The sequence below is a fragment of the Mastigoproctus giganteus genome, chromosome 5, assembly GCF_048544385.1.
Source record: "Mastigoproctus giganteus isolate SK-2022 chromosome 5, ASM4854438v1, whole genome shotgun sequence".
Taxonomy (NCBI): Eukaryota; Metazoa; Arthropoda; class Arachnida; order Uropygi; family Thelyphonidae; genus Mastigoproctus; species Mastigoproctus giganteus.
The window spans coordinates 231,815,439-231,823,351 of NC_143579.1; positions in this window are offsets into that span (position 1 = coordinate 231,815,439).

Here is a 7,913-nt window from a genome sequence, read left to right on the forward strand (position 1 = left end):
TTCTTTAGTAGAGGATATATATTTATTTTTTGCCCGGGACACTGAAATACCTTGGTCCGGCATTGGTCTCAGGCGAGGATAGCATGGTTTTTCTCCAGTAAGGTCAGGTTTTTCGTCCAGAAACCAGCAGATCGACTACAGAACACTCGAAATTTATAAAACCAAACTATTACATCAGGGTCACCCGGTAAGTTATTACAAAATACCCATGCGTATTATTTCAGTAAATTGTGTGTGCGTTCTCTGGTCGATTCACCTGTTTTGCTGGACTAAAACCCCAGTTTCTGGGGGAAAAGCCTTGCTATCTACGCCTGAGACTAACCTAGCTCATCAATGGCGCGAAAAAGCCCATAAAGTTCCTCTCGTTATCGACCTGATTCGAACCCGGGCCTTTTCCACCCGGTGTGGGGAGAACAGTGATGATAGCACTGAGCTATCCGCGCATACACGAAATTTACAGACATTATATACGGTGCAATATGGCTTTGGTTGCTGAAGCGCCTAAAACCCTGCCCTCGTGGGTAGCACAGTTGGTAGAATCGCCGTCCTCTCCACACCAAGTGCAAAAGATCTCAGTTCGAGTCCCGTCGATGACGAGAGGAATTTTTACGCGCCGTTTTCACAACGTGGTGAGTTAGTGGATCTCAGGCAAGAGTAGCATGATTTTTTTCCCGGAAACTCGGGTTTTTCGTCCAGCAAACAAAATAGACCAGAAAACACGCAATTCACAAACAGTATACACGGAGCAATATGTCCTTAGTCGCTCATGCTCCTCAAACCGTACTACTACAACAGATTAAAATCTTACAACAACCATAAAAAAAGAACCATAATTAACCACGAAAGCAACTAAGGATGTAAAATGTCAATGTACTGTGCTCTATTTGCGTACACCGATGAGCCAAAACATTATGACCGCTTACTTAATATGATGTTAGTCCTCCACGTGCAGCCAAAACAGCTCGTATGGCGAGGCATGGATGCTACAGAATTTCTATGTGTCTTCTGGTATCTGGTACCAACACGTAACCAGCAGATCCTTCAACTACCTACTGTAAGGTCCGTGGTTCAGACGCCGCAGATCAGATTTGCTGTTCCAACACAAACCGCAGAAACTCAACAGAATTGATGTCTGGGGAATTTGGAGGCCTGGGCAATACCTGGAAGTCTTACTCATGATCTGCGAACCAGTCTCTAACAATCCGGGAGGTGTGGCATGGTGCATTATCCTGCTGAAAGACGACACCGCCAGAGTGGAAGACCGTTGCCATGAAAGGGTGTACCTAGTCAGCAATGATGTTTAGGTAGGTGGTAGACGTCAGAGTGTCCAGCACATGGATGACTGTACCCAGGGTATCCCAGCAAAACATCGCATAGCGTCAGTAGTGTCCTTAACAACCCTGCCAACCTTTGTATCGTCTGCAAACTTGGACATTAAGCTTGATATACCATCATCAATATTATTTATAAATACAGAAAACAATAATGGACCCAACACTGAACCCTGAGGGACACCACTAATAACATTAGTCCATGATGAGCAGTGTCCATTGATTACCACTCTCTGTCTTCTGCCACTCAACCATCCCTTTATCCATAGCAGCAATTTGCCTCCAATGCCACACTGCTCCAATTTCTGCAGCAGTCCTCCATGTGGAACAGTATCAAAAGCATTTCTAAGATCCAAATATATAATATCAAAGTTATTCTCTGGATCCATTTCTTTTGTGACTGCATCAGAGTATCCAATCAAATTGGTCAGGCAAGACTTCCCCTTAACAAAACCATGCTGTATCCGAGCTATAACTGAATTCTTGTCTAGATGATCCTGCATGTGCTTCTTTAACCAGTGCCTCCACTAATTTTCCTGGAACAGAAGTTAAACTCACAGATCTGTAATTCCTTGTGCCAGCCTTTCATCCTCCTTTGTGAATTGGGGTCACATTTGTACATTTCCAGTCTATGGGTACCTCCCCTGAGTCCAAAGATGCTCTCATAATTATGGCTAAGAGTTCCTCAAATAGGCCTCTGAGGTTGGGTATATTCATTAGCATTAGCATTAGCATTAGTAGAGGCATTTGATGCAAGAAAGCAAGCTTATGCAGCATCAGCCAAAAAAAAAAAAAAAAAAAAAAAACCACTTCCACTTCACCCCTCTGTTCGTTCAAAATACCTGTCCAGCTGAGCCTTAAACTTATTTAGGCTATCAACCTCCACCACAAGGGATGGAAGTCTGTTCCACCAACCAACCACCCGCTGGCTAAAGGCAAATCTCCGCACGTCTATCCTACATCTGTCCCTCCTCAATTTGAATTTATGCCCCCTCAGGTGATTATTCTGAGCTAGAGGAAGAATCCCATCAGCATTGAGCATGCTTAAACCATTTAAGGCTTTATGCACCTCTATCAGATCACCTCGCTGGTGCCTAGTCTTCAGACACTGTAATTTGCAAAACTTAAGCCTTTCTTCGTAAGAGCACCCCTTTGTTCCATTCACTAATCTTGTTGCCCTTCTCTGTACTCGTTCCAGCAGCTCTACATCCTTCTTGAAATGAGGCCTCCAGACCTGTATACAGTACTCTAGGTGTGGCCTGACCATCGCCTTATACAATGGAATAATCACCTCCTTATCCCTGCTGGAAAAATTCCTGTATATCATTGACAATACTCCATGAGCTACTCTTGCATCCCGTCTGCACTGCTCAGAGAACTTCATATCTGCCTGCACAACCACCCCCAAGTCCCTTTCATTCTCTACCACTGTCAGTGTTGTACCACAGAGTTGATACGTTGCTCTGGGGTTGCTGTTTCCCATATGTAGTACTTTACATTTGTCAATGTTAAACTTCATTTGCTACCTCTCAGCCCATCTGCTCAACCTTTCCAGATCCTGTTGCAGCAGCATAGTGTCAATAGTGTCCTTGACAACCCTGCCAACCTTTGTATCGTCTGCAAACTTGGACATTAATCCCGATATACCATCATCAATATCATTTATAAATACAGAAAACAATAATGGACCCAACACTGAGCCCTGAGGGACTCCACTAATAACATCAGTCCACGATGAGCAGTGTCCATTGATTACCACTCTCTGTCTTCTCCCCCTCAACCACCCCTTTATCCATAGCAGCAATTTGCCTCCAATGTCACACTGCTCCAATTTGTGTAGCAGTCTTGCATGTGCAACAGTATCAAAAGCCTTTCTAAGATCCAAGTATATAATATCAAAGTTATTCCCTGCATCCAGTTCTTTTGTGACTGCATCATAGTATCCAATCAAGTTGGTCAGGCAAGACTTCCCCTTAACAAAACCATGCTGTGTCTGAGCTATAACTGAAGTCTTGTCTAAATGATCCTGCAGTGCGTCTTTAACCAGTGCCTCCATTAATTTTCCTGGAACAGAAGTCAAGCTCACAGGTCTATAATTACTTGTGTCAGCCTTTGATCCTCCTTTGTGAATTGTTGTCACATTTGCACATTTCCAGTCTATGGGTACCTCCCCTGAGTCCAAGGAAGCTCTCATAATTATGGCTAAGGGTTTGCTTACTTCCTTTGCTGCCTCCTTTAATATAACTGGATAGATCCCATCCACCCCGGGTGCCTTTCTTGTGTTTATCTTCAACAGTTTCTCCTCCACTTTACTCCCAGTTATTTCAAGATTCTGTAACTTACTGCTAGAGTTGAATACACCTCTGGCATTCCCCTCGCTGAATAACTCCTCATGTGTGAATGTCGATGCAAAATATTCATTTAGTTTGTTAGCCACCTGAGCAGGATCATCAACACTTGACCCATCAATATCAAGTGGACCAATCTGATTCATCCCTTTCCTTCTAGAGTTTACATAAGTAAAGAACTCTTTGCTGTTTTTCTTTGCATCCCTTGCCAAGGATTTCTCGTAATCTGCCTTCGCCTGCCTAACCTCCTTTGTAACTTGGTTGCATATCAACTTGTATCTATCATAGGCTTCTGTGTCATGTGTTAATTTGTAAGTATCCCATGCATTTTTCTTCTCTGCCATATGCCTCATTAGTTCATCTGACATCCATTTTGGCCTAAACCTTGAACAATATTTCTTAGTTGGTATGTAAAGCCTAGTAGCTTCCAAGATAAGTTCTTTGAATGCTTCCCATTTTGAATTTGCTGTTGGTAACATCATCAGTTGGTCCCACTGTATAGAATTTAAATACTGTCTCAGTCCATCGTAGTCGCCTTTACGGAAGCAATAACCCTTCCCTTTACCCCTAATGGTAGTTACCTCTTTCAGTAAATCCCACTTCAGCACACTGTGATCACTGCCACCTAGTGGTTCATTTATCTGCAGATTCTTAATGCATGAAGAATCACTGCTGATAATCAAATCAAGAGTATTACTCCCTCTAGTTGCCTCCCGAACATGCTGATGTAGAAAACAATCATCCAATAAATCCACAAAAGCCCTGCTAGTGTGTGAGTATCCAGCCCCCAAATTCCAGTCAATATCTGGGAAATTAAAATCTCCCATTATAAGACACTCTGATTTACTGGCCCACTCTATTTCCCTGTACAGTTCCTTATTATACTCATCAGAGTCATTAGGCCTATAGCACACTCCTACTCTCAATTTTGATCTCCCAATGTTTATGTCACACCAAACTGACTCCACACTGCACTGTCCAGCGATGTCGGCTGGCTTCACTTCCTTGGTTTTTATGTGTTTCTTAACTAATAGCATAACACCTCCCCCCTTCCTATCCTGTCTATCCTTTCTGTAGACGTTGTACTCCCCAAATTGCAGTTCCGCATCCCTTATATCTGTGTGACACCACGTCTCTGATATCCCAACAATATCTGCCTTCGATGTTTTGAGCAATACCTCAAATTCATCAAATTTATTTACTAAACTCCTAGCATTGGTGTACACGCAAGTATACCTGCACCTGTTTCTATTCTTAGCTACCCTAACACAACCCATGTGTTTACTTGTACCACAATGGCTCCCAGCAGTCTCTGAAATACCATGCATCTTGTTTTTCAGGCTTCTGCTCATTCTAATAGAAGCAGTACAAGAATCTCTTTCACCTCTGCCAGTGGCTACTGTCAATCTATTGGTCTTTGTCTCCCCCCAAGCTAGCAGTTTTCCGACCCACCTAACACTGCCTCGATAGCATCAGCAAATATTCTTGCACCCTTTCTATTTAAGTGTATCCCATCCCTGTAGAAGCAATCTCTCCTGTTAACAAGTACAGTCCAGGCTGAAAAAAATTCTACCCCTGGAGCCTTGCACAATCTTTCCAGGGCCGAATTGATCGACAAGGCTCTCATCATATACTCCCTCCTATCGTGTCTGGGCAGAATTGCAGACACTTTCAAATTCAACCCTAATTCTCGGCTTTTGTTCAACAGTGACCTGTACTTGTTAAGTAATTCTGCCGGTCTCCTACTCTTAATATTATTAGTGCCAACGTGTACAACTATATCACCTTTTGTGCCCTTAAAAGATGATATTCGCTCTACAACGTCATCAACCTTTGCCCCTGGCAGACATACCCTGGTCCTGTTCCACCTATCTTTTTTACAAAGCATGTTCCCCGTTTCCCTGACAATAGAGTCAGTCACCAACAACTACTAGTTCCTTCGGGACCAGCGCATTCTGCCTTGGGGGTTGTCTCTGTGTCACGTCTTCATATTACGTTCTTAGCGTTTTTTCACCAACCTTTCATGGAGTAAAATAAAATTAAAATAAAACAAAACAAATCTTGATAACTATATTTACAATAACCTGTATTTACAAAATTAATATACGTATTACAATATTAAAAGTATTAAAACACAAGATTAAAATTCATTAAAATATACTAAGTTAAAAGCGATAAAATCCCGTAGCTTTCAAAGGCTCCAGCCTTCTTCTTCAGCAGTGAAGAAGAAGGCTGGAGCCTTTGAAAGCTGCGGGATTTTATCGCTTTTAACTTAGTATATTTTAATGAATTTTAATCTTGTGTTTTAATACTTTTAATATTGTAATACGTATATTAATTTTGTAAATACAGGTTATTGTAAATATAGTTATCAAGATTTGTTTTGTTTTATTTTAATTTTATTTTACTCCATGAAAGGTTGGTGAAAAAACGCTAAGAACGTAATATGACTAAGAGTTTGTTTACTTCCTTTGCTGTTTCCTTTAATATAACTGGATAGATCCCATCCACCCCGGGTGCCTTTTTTATGTTTATCCTGAACAATTTCTCCTCCACTCAGTTCCTCTCAGTTATTACAATATCATCTAGCTCACTGCCAGAGTTTACTTCACCTCTGGCATTCCCCTTCCTGAAAAACTCCTCATGTGTGAATGTAGATGCAAAATACTCGTTTAGTTTGTTGCCACCAACTGTTGAACCACCAACTGTTGACCCTCAACTGTTGAACCATCAACATCCAGTGGACCAATCGGATTCATCCCTTTCCTTCTAGAGTTTAAATAGGTAAAGAACTCTTTTTTGTTTTTCTTTGCATCCTTTGCCAAGGATTTCTCATAATCTGCCTTTGCCTGCCTAATCTGCTTTGCAACTTGGTTACAGACGAGCTTATGTCTATCATAGGCTTCTGTGTCACGTGTTAATTTATATGTATCCCATGAATTTTTCTTCTCTGTCATATGTCTCATTAGTTCATCTGACATCCATTTAGGCCTAAACCTTGAACAGTATTTCTTAGTTGGTATGTAAATCCCAGTAGCTTCCAAGATAAGTTCTATGAATGCTTCCCATTTTGCATTTGCTGTTGGTAACATCATCAGTTTGTCCCACTGTATAGGATTTAAATACTGTCTCAGACCATCGTGGTCGCCTTTACGAAAGCAAAAACCCTTCCCTTTACCCATGATGGTAGTTACCTCTTTGTGTAAATCCCACTTCAGCACAGTGTGATCACTGCCACCTAGTGGTTCTTTTATCTGCAGATTCTTAATGCATGAAGAATCAGTACTGATAATCAGATCAAGACTATTACTCCCTCTAGTTTCCTCTCGAACATGCTGATGTAGAAAACAATCATCCAATAAATCCACAAAAGCCTTGCTAGTGTGTGAGTGACCAACCCACAAATTTCAGTCAATATCTGGGAAATTAAAATCTCCCATTATAAGACTCTCTGATTTACTGGCCCACTCTATTTCCCTGTACAGTTTCTTATTATACTCATCAGAGTCATTAGGCCTATAGCACACTCCTACTCTCAATTTTGATCTCCCAATGCTTATGTCACACCAAACTGACTCGCCACTGCACTGTCCAGCGATGTCGACTGGCTTCACTTCCTTGGTTTTTATGTGTTTCTTAACTAATAGCATAACCCCTCCCCCCTTCCTCTCCTTTCTGTAGACGTTGTACTCCCCAAATTCCAGTTCTGCATTCCTTATATATATGTGTAACACCACGTCTCTGATATCCCAACAATATCCGCCTTTGATGCTTTGAGCAATGCCTCAAATTCATCAAATTTATTTACCAAACTCCTAGCCTTGGTGTACACGCAAGTATACATGCATCTGTTCTTTTTCTTAGCTACCCCTAACACAACCCATGTGTTTACTTGTGCCGCAATGACACCCAGCAGCCTTTGAAATATCCTGCATCTTGTTTTCCAGGCTTCTGCTCATTCGAATAGAAGCAGTGCAAAAATCACTTTCACCTTTGCCAGTGGCTACTGTTAATCTATTAGTCCTTGTAACCCCCGAAGCTAGCAGTTTTTCGACCCACCTAACATTGCCTTGAGAGCATCAGCAAATATTCTTGCACCCTTTCTATTTAAGTGTATCCCATCCCTGTAGAAGCAATCTCTCCTGTTAACAAGTACAGACATGGCTGAAAAAAATTCTACCCCTTGAGCTTTGCACAATCTTTCCAGGGTCGAATTGATCGAAAAGGCTCTCAT